General features: G+C 44.4%; 1 pseudogene; it reads left to right on the top strand.

The window, feature by feature from the left end:
- Window positions 1-2355: 2355 nt before the first annotated feature.
- Window positions 2356-3891, top strand: LOC128586542 (tubulin beta chain-like; annotated as a pseudogene).
- The last annotated feature ends 6612 nt before the right edge of the window (window positions 3892-10503 follow it).

Below are 10503 nucleotides of genomic sequence, written 5' to 3'. Positions count from 1 at the left end.
TGCCCTTTGTTTCCTTTATCTTTCTATAGGTGTGGGGGCCAATTATGAGGGATCTTCAAAAAGGCCAGGCATCATAGCTCTTTGGCTGGCCCTATAGTTCTGTTCATTCTTACTTTTTTTTTTTTTTTGCAGTTTTGGTTGGAGCTGGGTTTGAACCCACCACCTCTGGCATATGGGGCTGGCACCCTAATCCTTTGAGCCACATGTGCTGCCATGTTCATTCTTACTTTTAGCTTCATCTGGCTGATGGCCTTATCACAAGGTCAACACGTTGGCAAATTTGAGCTTTTACTTGTAGTAGGGCCTTTCCCCACACTTTGGTGTGTATTCCTTCTTTCTCACTCTTTATCCTACATATCTTGTCTACTACCCAGACATTGAACTCCCAGAAGGCAATGATTGTCTTCTTCTTAGTCTCCTGAACATATCCTGGTGTGTGCTTAGCTGACATAGGGTTGAAGATAGTTAAACAATGATTACTGTATTCATTTTCAACAAACGGTTGAGGAATGGATTAACAAGCTGTGGTATATGTATACCATGGAATACCATTCATCCATTAAAAAAGATGGAGACTTTACATCCTTCGTATTAACCTGGATGGAAGTGGAAGACATTATTCTTAGTAAAGCATCACAAGAATGGAGAAGCATGAATCCTATGTACTCAATTTTGATATGAGGACAATTAATGACAATTAAGGTTATGTGGGGGGGAAAGCAGAAAGAAGGACGGGGGGGTGGGGCCTTGGTGTGTGTCACACTTTATGGGGGCAAGACATGATTGCAAGAGGGACTTTACCTAACAATTGCAATCAGTGTAACCTGGCTTATTGTCCCCTCAATGAATCCCCAATAATAAAAAAAAAATCTTTCCAACTTGGTTTGGAATATGTTGCTTAAAAAAATCCTTCTGATAGGGGCGGCGCCTGTGGCTCAGTGAGTAGGGCGCCGGACCCATATACCGAGGGTGGCGGGTTCAAACCCGGCCCCGGCCAAACTGCAACAAAAAAATAGCCGGGCGTTGTGGCGGGCGCCTGTGGTCCCAGCTACTCGGGAGGCTGAGGCAGGAGAATCGCCTGGGCCCTGGAGTTGGAGGTTGCTGTGAGCTGTGTGACGCCATGGCACTCTACCAAGGGCGATAAGGTGAGACTCTGTCTCTACAAAAAAAAAAAAAAATCCTTCTGATAATGCATTTATGAAGTCATAGATATTTTTAGCTAAGTTTCATCATATACTTTTTGTTCTCATCCATGGGAATGTTGCTTTCATTCTCACTATTCTGGAAACTTTTGTAGCTTCTAAAATGTGTAGAAAATGTGAAACTATCAATTTTAAGGAGTAAAGCTCATGAAACCATTCACAGCCAGCCCATCTGGTTTACAGGTATTAAATCATTTGGGTTATTTATTGATTCTTTTATTCAACAAACTTTTATTAAGCACTCTTGTTTTAGGTGTTGATTTTAAAACAGCAAGTATAAAGTGTACTCATAGAAGGTGCTGTGATTGTCCAAAGGAGATACCTTTATTTGAATTGGAAAGGTCCAGAAAAGGTGGGTTGGGAGGGGTGTTCCTAGTGGAGGGGACATTTGGTGGGAAGGCTCACAGGTGGGAAATAGCATGTGGGTTTAGTATGATTGGGCCTGAGATGGAGGGGTGCATGGTTGGCAAGAGAGAATATAGAGAAGTGAATAAAGAGAAGGCTATGGAGACTGGCAGGGTTCACATTATGAGGACCTTAGTGTTCTAAATTAAGGAGAACACTTAAATTCAACTCTCAGAAGGAGGTGAATTTCTCTGAAAAGCCATAGGGGGGAACCACTAAATGATTGCAAAAATGGTTTAATTAGGTGAGCATTTTAGACAACTGGATTGTCATGTGGATTATATCACACTTGACCCTTGGACAATGTAGGAATTAGGAGCACTGAGTTCTGCACAGTCCAAAATCTGCATCTAAGGTTTTTTTTTTTTTATTGTTGGGGATTCATTGAGGGTACAATAAGCCAGGTTACACTGATTGCATTTGTTAGGTAAAGTCCCTCCTGCAATCATGTCTTGCCCCCTGCATCTAAGTTTTGACTCACACTGAACTTTACTTAAGACCAGGGTGACCAACCATCCTGGTTTGCTCTGGAGTGAGGGGTTTCTTGGGACATGGTACGTCCAGTGCTAAAACTGGGACAAACTGTCCCACTGGCCTCTTTACAAAAGAATGGCTAGAAGAGGTGGGAAGAGAAAACAGGAGAATATAATGTGAATTAAGAATGTTCAAAGGGCTCTCCCGCACCCTCTCCTCTTCTTTCTCCCCTCAGAACCTTCCTGTCAGCGTGTTCAGACCTCACTGCTCCAGCCTGTGACCCGCAGAGAGAAAAAAAAAATTTTTTTATCTGCCCCATAAACACTTTGAGGTGAGCAAAAATAATAAATTTTAAGTATGAGGGAAAGTGTGCACATCCAGGCTGGTCAGTGTGGCAACCAAATCCATGCCAAGTTCTGGGAGGTGATCGGCGATGAACATGGCATCCATCCCACGAGTACCTACCACGGGGACAGCGATCTGCAGCTAGACCGAATCTCTGTGCACTGCAATGAAGGCACAGGTGGCAAATACGTTCCTGGTACTATCCTGGTGGATCTAGAACCTGGGACCATGGACTCTGTTCACTCAGGTCCTTTTGGCCAAATCTTTAGACCAGACAACTTTGTTTTGGGTCAGTCTGGGGCAGGCAACAAGTGGCCAAGGGCCACTATACAGAAAGGGGCTGAGCTGGTTGATTTAGTCCTGGATGTGGTACAGAAGGAGGCAGAGAGCTGTGAGTGCCTGCAGGGCTTCCAGCTGACCCACTCGCTGGGTGGGGCACGGGTTCTGGATGGGCACACTCCTTATCAGCAAGATCCGAGAAGGGTATCCTGACCGCATCATGAATACGGTGCCTTTCCCTGTATTTCCTTCTGGTGCCCATTTCTCCCATCTGTCCAGTTAATATTTCCTTCCATTTGTAAAATAATTCTCTAAGAAGCTGGGTCTCATCCAAATGCCATTTACTTTAGAACCAACTGAACAGTGGTGCCTTCACCCAAAGTGTCTGATACCGTGGTTGAGCCCTATAATGCCATCCTCTCTGTCCATCAGTTGGTAGAGAACACTGATGAGACCTACTGCATTGACAACGAGGCCCCTTACGACATCTGCTTCTGTAACCTAAAGTTGACCGTGCCAACTTATAGGGACTTGAACACCTTGTCTCAGCCACCATGAGTGGTGTCACCACCTGCCTCTGTTTCCCTGTCCAGCTCAACGCTGACCTCTGCAAGCTGGCAGTCAACATGGTGCCCTTCCCACGTCTCCATTTCTTCATGCCTGGCTTTGCCCCTCTCACCAGCCGTGGAAGCCAGCAGTATTGGGCTCACTGTGCCAGAACTCACCCAGCAGGTCTTTGATGCCAAGAACATGATGGCTGCCTGTGACCCCTGCCATGGCAGATACCTCACCATGGCTGCTGTCTTCCATGGACAGATGTCCATGAAGAAGGGAGATGAGCAGATGCTCAATGTGCAGAACAAGAATAGCAGCTACTTGGAATGGATCCCCAACAATGTCAAGACACCTGTCTGCAACATCCCACCTCATGGCCTCAAGATGGCAGTCACCTTCATTGGCAACAGCACAGCCATCCAGGAGCTCTTCAAGTGCATCTCAGAGCAATTCACTGCCATGTTCTGCCAGAAGGCCTTCCTCCACCAGTATACAGGCAAGGGCATGGATGAGATGGAATTCACTGAGGCTGAGAGCAACATGAACAACCTTGTCTCTGGGTATCAGCAGTACCAGGATGCCACAGCAGAAGAGGAGGAGGATTTTGGAAGAGGCTGAAGAGGAGGCCTAAGGCACAGCCCCATCACCTCAAGCTTCTCAGTCCCCGTAGCCTTCTTCTTCAACTACCCCTTTCCTCTTCCTCAGAATTCACGTTTGCTGCCTCTTATCTTTTTTTTTTGGGGGGGGGAATCTAGAACAGTGCCTGGTACATAGTAGGTGCTCAGTAAATACTTGTTTTTTGACTGTCTCCTCTCTCCTTCCACTTCGGGAAACCTAGATTTCTGCATTCTAGGTAACCCTGTTTTTCCTTCTGGTGCCCATTCCTCCCATCTGTCCAGTTAATATTTCCTTCTGTTTGTAAAATAATTCTCTAAGAAGCTGAGTCTCATCCAAGTGCCAGTTATTTTAGAACCAACTGAATGCTGAAAATGCAGAGGATGACCCTCCTCCTGTGCCCAGGGAGTAGGGTGGGGTAGAAAGTAAGAGTAGAAGTAACTCCAAGGAAGGGGGTGGGATTTTTCCATCCTAGAATAGTTTTGGAGAGGGAAATCCAGAATATTTAGTTATAACTTTCAGTTATTTGCAGGTTCCATCTCTCAGCTTCAAGGGAGGTATTAACAGCATTATCTTCATTTTCAGTCTCCCTCCAATCTCTGTCCTTGGGAGCATTTTTTTTTCCCCAAATAGGATCCTCCCCTCTTACACTTCACCTCACTGATATATTGGATTCCTTCCTTTCCCCTGATAGGAGAAGGGGATCAGGAAGGGAGAGAGACCAGCCGTGGTCCCTAAACTTTCAGAAATGCCCTCCCCATACCCACCTTTTCTTACCCACAAAAATGTAATATCCCTGACTTACGTGGGAAGGTATGTACTGCCACCTAAATGGGTCATTTCATTCCCCAGAAAGAGAATGGGACACCCTCTGTTTTTTGCAACATCTCATCTCTTCCTTTTGCTGTTGCCTTTTTTCTCTTCACCTTTGGTTTTGTCCTATCCTACACTTCAGATTTCTATTTTGTGTTGAACTTGCTGCTTTTTTTCATATTGAAAAGATGACTTTGCCCCAAGAGCCAAAAATAAATGGGAATTGAAAAAAAATAAAAAAGAATGTTCAAAGGAAGAAATAGCTGCCAATGATGACAAAAGTTGCAGAGATCACACCAGGTCAGCATAGAAAGTATCATCTGAATTTGGGAAGATGAGCAGTTTCAGGAGCATTTTAATATAGATGTCAGATTGCAATAATTGAGTGCAAGAATGAAAAGTGCAAACAGAGATAGGGGATCTTTTGGGGAGATCATGAAATGAGATTTTGGTTATTTTGCAGTCTTGATTAATTTGTACTCACTCACGTATCCTAAAACGTACACAAGAAGAGAAAATAATCTCAGGTTCTAGGAGAGGGAAAGATAAGTTTTCTGCTATTTCTGTGCCCAAATTATTTCTGGTTATGTTTGATAAGATATTATGATCCCATTAGAGAACATGCTTTTAATTATTTGAACCAAGAGTATATACTCCCTGGGTCTTAAATCTCATTGAGTTTGTTTAGGAAATGGTTCTTCTTCATTCTCCCTTCCATAAATTGTGTAGCCTCTGATAGGTCTTCCTCTACATGTTGTCTACACAACTGGAAAATGAATAATTGGCAGTTTTGACATGTCAGAGTTCTTATGATAAGAGAGATAGGCATTTATACCTAAGCCAACAATTATTACACACTTAAAAATTTGTTGAGAGTTGATCTCATGTAAAGTAAGTCTCAATTTGGAAATTAAACTCTGGTTGAAATTGGTGCTTGTTATTGGTAGTAGAATTAACTACTACATTGCCCTTTGATTTCCAAAGAAGATTGAATTGTACACCACGTGATTCTAGGAGGATGAAGTCCTCTGCATGTAATTTAAGCAGAAGAGGTAGTTGCATTTGAAAATCTTCTCTGAACTCTTTGAAATTCTAAACAATAATTCTAGGAAGGTTTGGAGATTTCTAAATAGCAAGGTCAATTTCAGGGAAAAATAAATATTTTGTTTTTTTAGGGGGGGCAAGTTCTCAAATTCTAGGAATAGTCTCTTCCTTAAATTAAGTGTTAATAAGTCACTGAGCAGAGAGGATGCTCTCAGAGTGATCTCTAGTTTTCCCTTGTTCTCCATTGATTTTTGGGAGCCAATTCTGATCAAATGTAAGAGGGCTTGTGTGGAACCTCTTTTTCTGGCTATTTTCTAAGCCTCTTTTTTTCTCTGAACTGTGTGGCCAGGACCTTGTACTTGGATTAAAATCTGGAGGCTGCTTCATTGAAAACCTACAAAGGATCGCTTGCATTCCCAGAATGTAATTGGGAATATTCATCAAAAGTCACTTTTCTTTCAGTGTCCAGTTTTGGTCGTTGCTGCTACATGATCTTTATCATTGAGGAATGGTCCATTTGGTTGATTGAAGGTAGGTTTCTTTGCATTTTTCAAACTTATCAGACCTCTCTGTTTCATCCAGAAAACTGACAGATTTGTAACAGCAAGCTGCCTGGGCTCTCAGTTGACCTCTGGAGACATAGCATGAAGGAAATTGAAAAGCATTAGCCACAGATGTTTATTACTGCTGCCAGATTGCACACAGTCTGTAACAGTAGGATGGCCGGCCTCTGCTCTCCCGAAAGGGAGAAACAGAGCATGTGGTGTGCCAGTGATCTACTGGTTATCCCTGTTCCCCTAAAGAGCCTATTCCCATCTCCTGCTCCCAGTCCAAGCCTTCACCAGTCTCTAGGCACCTCCATGGAAATGAGAACTTCTTGAGAACCTCTCTGGGACCATCACAGTCAAGCCAGACCAAAGGCACTTCTAAGAGCTCAGAGTTCTGTCTTTTCAATTTGAAAGTGCATCTAGGCGGGCTCTGTAAATCTCTGAGCGTCTCCTCCCTTCAGCCAGAGGGTAGATTGGGAGTAATTGTCTTGGTGATCTAATAGCTGGCTTAATCCATTCTCCCATCCCTGCAACCCTGTTCACTGCCTAAGATCACTGCTTCCTCCATTCATCCATCTTCTCCCACATCTCCACGCTCCACATTATCCAACTTTCTCTTGCCATAGTCCTCCTTCTTGGCAGTTTTTTTGTTCTAGGGTACCCCCAAGTCAGGATACACACACTCCGACAGTCACTATTGCTGCACTGGACATGCCTTTATTCTTCATGGCAACTGTCCTCCCATGGCATTGTTCTACACAAGCCTCCCAATGGTGGCTACTTGTTACCAACTGTCCTTCATGTCAGTGTTGGGAAGTGGGATCTGTGTCACTCTCACATCTCACTACTACTCTAGACCATTAGTCCTTTATCCTCATTGAGGGACCAAGAGGGTAGGAACCTAAAACCCTTTTTTCTTGAGGTTCTTGCCACCAAGCTACCACTCTCTGGTTTCCACCATCATTTGACATTCTGTTCTTTCCATTTCAGTTACTAGAGAAGCTCCAGGCTCCTTCTCACTGAAAGCCCCACCAGTGTCCCAGGTGACTTCAGCAACAAAGTGGACAGCTCATCTGCACTCAGAACTTTGGTTCCTCACCTATAATAACCTTCTCTTCCACTCTCCTGAAACTACTTGCTCCCAAGGCCAACCTCCTGGGCCTGTCCTTGCATAAAATTGCTTTGCCTCTAAAATGATATGTGTAAGTTCAGCCCTTCCACAGCCTCACACCACAGACTCCCAACTTCCAGCTCTTTCTGCTGCTTCCTTCTCACCTTGTGTTCTAAAGTCCTTTATCTCTTGATTCTATCCTTAGCCAACAGCTTGATTTCATTGCCTTTTCTTTTTTCTTTCTCTCTTTTTTTTTTTTGAGACAGAGTCTCACTTTGTCACCCTCGGTAGAGTTCTGTGGCATCACAGCAACAACCTCCAGCTCTTGGGCTTAGGCGATTCTCTTGCCTCAGCCTCCTGAGTAGCTGGGACTACAGGCGCCCGCCACAACACCCAGCTATGTTTTTGTTGCAGTTTGGCCAGGGTCAGGTTCGAACTCGCCACCCTCGGTATATGGGGCCTGCGCCTTACTCACTGAGTCACAGGCGCTGCCCGATTTCATCGCCTCTTCTACTAAGCTTAAATTACAACTATAATCAGCTCCCTTGCTTGCCCTTCTGCACTGTTACTTCTCTGCAAGTTCCAGACCCTGGAAAAATCTACCTTCTACCTGCTCAGTCTCTGTCTGGGGGCTGAGAGCTGCTGGAGATGCCACGGAATGTTTAGATGGATGCTGCTGTGAGTGCCTGAGTCCTGACGCCCTGGAAAAATCTACCTTCTACCTGCTCAGTCTCTGTCTGTGGGCTGAGAGCTGCTGGAGATGCCACGGAATGTTTAGATGGACACTGCCATGAGTGCCTGAGTCCTGACGGTGGTGCTGCCCTGTAGTCAGCTCTCTCTCCTATGCTGCACAGATATTTTATTGATTTCCTCTCCTTCCTTCACATTTTCGGTCCCCTTGTCACCCTCTTCACTCTAGTAGACACCTGTGCAGTGTACCACACCCAGAATATAGATGGCTCCAGAGATGAATTCTTGCACTTCTTGCACAAAATGCCTGGACGTAACCATGTCGCATGTGGCCTTCTCTCCTTCCCTGTAATGGCAGCCAGTCCACCTTCATCTTCAAGGTCTCCAGCTCCCTAAATCCCCTCCCTCATCTGAAACTGATGTACCTGTCATTTTCATATATCTTTACCTTTTCCTTACAGTCTGCACAAATATCTAAATATCTCCCAGAGTGCTACGAAATAATTTTTAGTTTTTTTTTTTTTTTTTTATGTTTCTAGGGATAGTTTTTGTCTCCACAAAACACTTCAATTATTGTTCTCTGAGTCAGGAATGGTTCTTCTTCCCTGCGTCCCCCTCTTGCTCTCATTTACATCTCATCCCAGGTCCCCCTTCCTCCAGGACGGCCTCTCCGACTTCCCCCACTCTGCAGCGAGTAGCTTTCCCTCCGGGTGCTCCCGCCGTAACCCTGCTTCTCCTTTCATTTCATATGCTATGATTTGCTGGCTGTGAATTTATTCTCATTGCTTATTTTAATTGTAAGCACGGAGAAGACAGCATCACGTCGCCAACCTCTAACACAGGCTTCCTGTATATCTGTCATATAAATGAATGGATGGATGGAAGTATCTGGAAGATCACTGATGATGAGAGTGAAGAAGTTGAAGTGTGGAATGCTACTTACATACTGTCATCTCCAGGCGACTGATGCCTCTGGGATTTTAAAAACTTTTTTTTTTTTAATCAGAGCCAGATCTGAATTTGTAAAAGAATAGAAAAGAGAAGAAAGAAACATAGCTGTGCTTTTGATGCTCTTTCCCATGAAACTTCTACTTCTTCAGACTCCAATGCAAATATGCAAATCGTATCTCAGACCAGAAGCAATCTCTCCCAGTGTCCTCATTCAGGTGAAATCTGAAAGATGGGACATACAGCACACACACATGCTTGTCAAACTGGTGAAACCTGAATAAGGTCACTGGATTTGATAAATGTTGATTTCCTGGTTGTGAAAGATGTTACTGTTGGGGAAAATGGGGCGAAGAGTTTATGGGATCTCTCTGGATTATATCTTATAACTGCATGTGAATCTACAATCGTTTCCAAATAAAAAGTCAAAAAAATAAGAAAAAGAATCTGACAGTCATGTGAGTGTGTGAATAGGTGTGTGTGAGTTTGCGTGAGTGTGAATGTATGAGAGCGTGAGAGAGTGAGTGTGAGTTTGTGTGAGTGTGTGCGTGTTAGCGTGTGAGTGTGTGAGAGTAGGTGTGTGTGAGTTTGCATGAGTGTGAGTACGTGAGAGTGAGTGTGAGAATGTGTGAGTTTGTGTGTGTGCACGTGTGTGAGAGTGTGTGTGAGTTTGCATGAGTATGTGAGTGTGAGTGTGTGTGAGTTTGTGTGTGCACATGTGTGTGAGAGTGTGTGTGAGTTTGCATGAGTGAGTATGTGAGTATGAGTGTGAGTGTGTGTGAGTTTGTGTGTGCATGTGTGAGTGTGTGTGAGAGTGTGTGTGCATGAGAGTGTGAGTAGGTGTGTGTGTTTGCACGAGTGAGTATATGTGAGAGTGTGAGTGAGTTTGTGTGTGTGCACGTGTGAGTGTGTGTATGTGAGAGTGTGAGTGTGAGTGTGTGTGCACGCACATGTGAGTGTGTGACAAATGGTAAGTAAAACATGGGGTGAGTGAAGAGTGTCCAGCTGTACTCAGCTGAATAGTACCTCCCTCATCACGTCTTCCCAGAACCTCAGAAAGAGACCTTATTTGGAAAAGTGTCTTTGCACAGCTAAGAAGTTAAATGGAGTCCTGCTGGATTAGGGCGGACCCTCATCCCAGGGGACGTGTTCCTGTAAGAGGGAAAGAACAGACACACAGGGAAGAAGGACTTCAAAGACAGAGACAAAAATCCGAGTGATGGTGCCACTCCCCAGGCACTACCAAGGCTAACAACCAGCAGAAGCTAGAAAAGGGAAGGAAAGATTCTTCCCTGGAGCCTTCCCAGGGAGCAGGGGCCTGCAGACACCTTGATTTCAGACTTCCAGCCTCCAGAACTGGGAACAAATCCTCATGTTTGTGGTAATCTATTACAGCAGCCCCAGAAGATTCATTCACGGACAGTAGCAATTTTGTGTGGTCATGGTTATTCTTCCTAAATGCTCGTTTTCCCTC

This window comes from Nycticebus coucang, chromosome 5, assembly GCF_027406575.1.
Source record: "Nycticebus coucang isolate mNycCou1 chromosome 5, mNycCou1.pri, whole genome shotgun sequence".
NCBI classification, from domain to species: Eukaryota; Metazoa; Chordata; class Mammalia; order Primates; family Lorisidae; genus Nycticebus; species Nycticebus coucang.
This window is presented reverse-complemented; position numbering and strand designations above follow the sequence as displayed.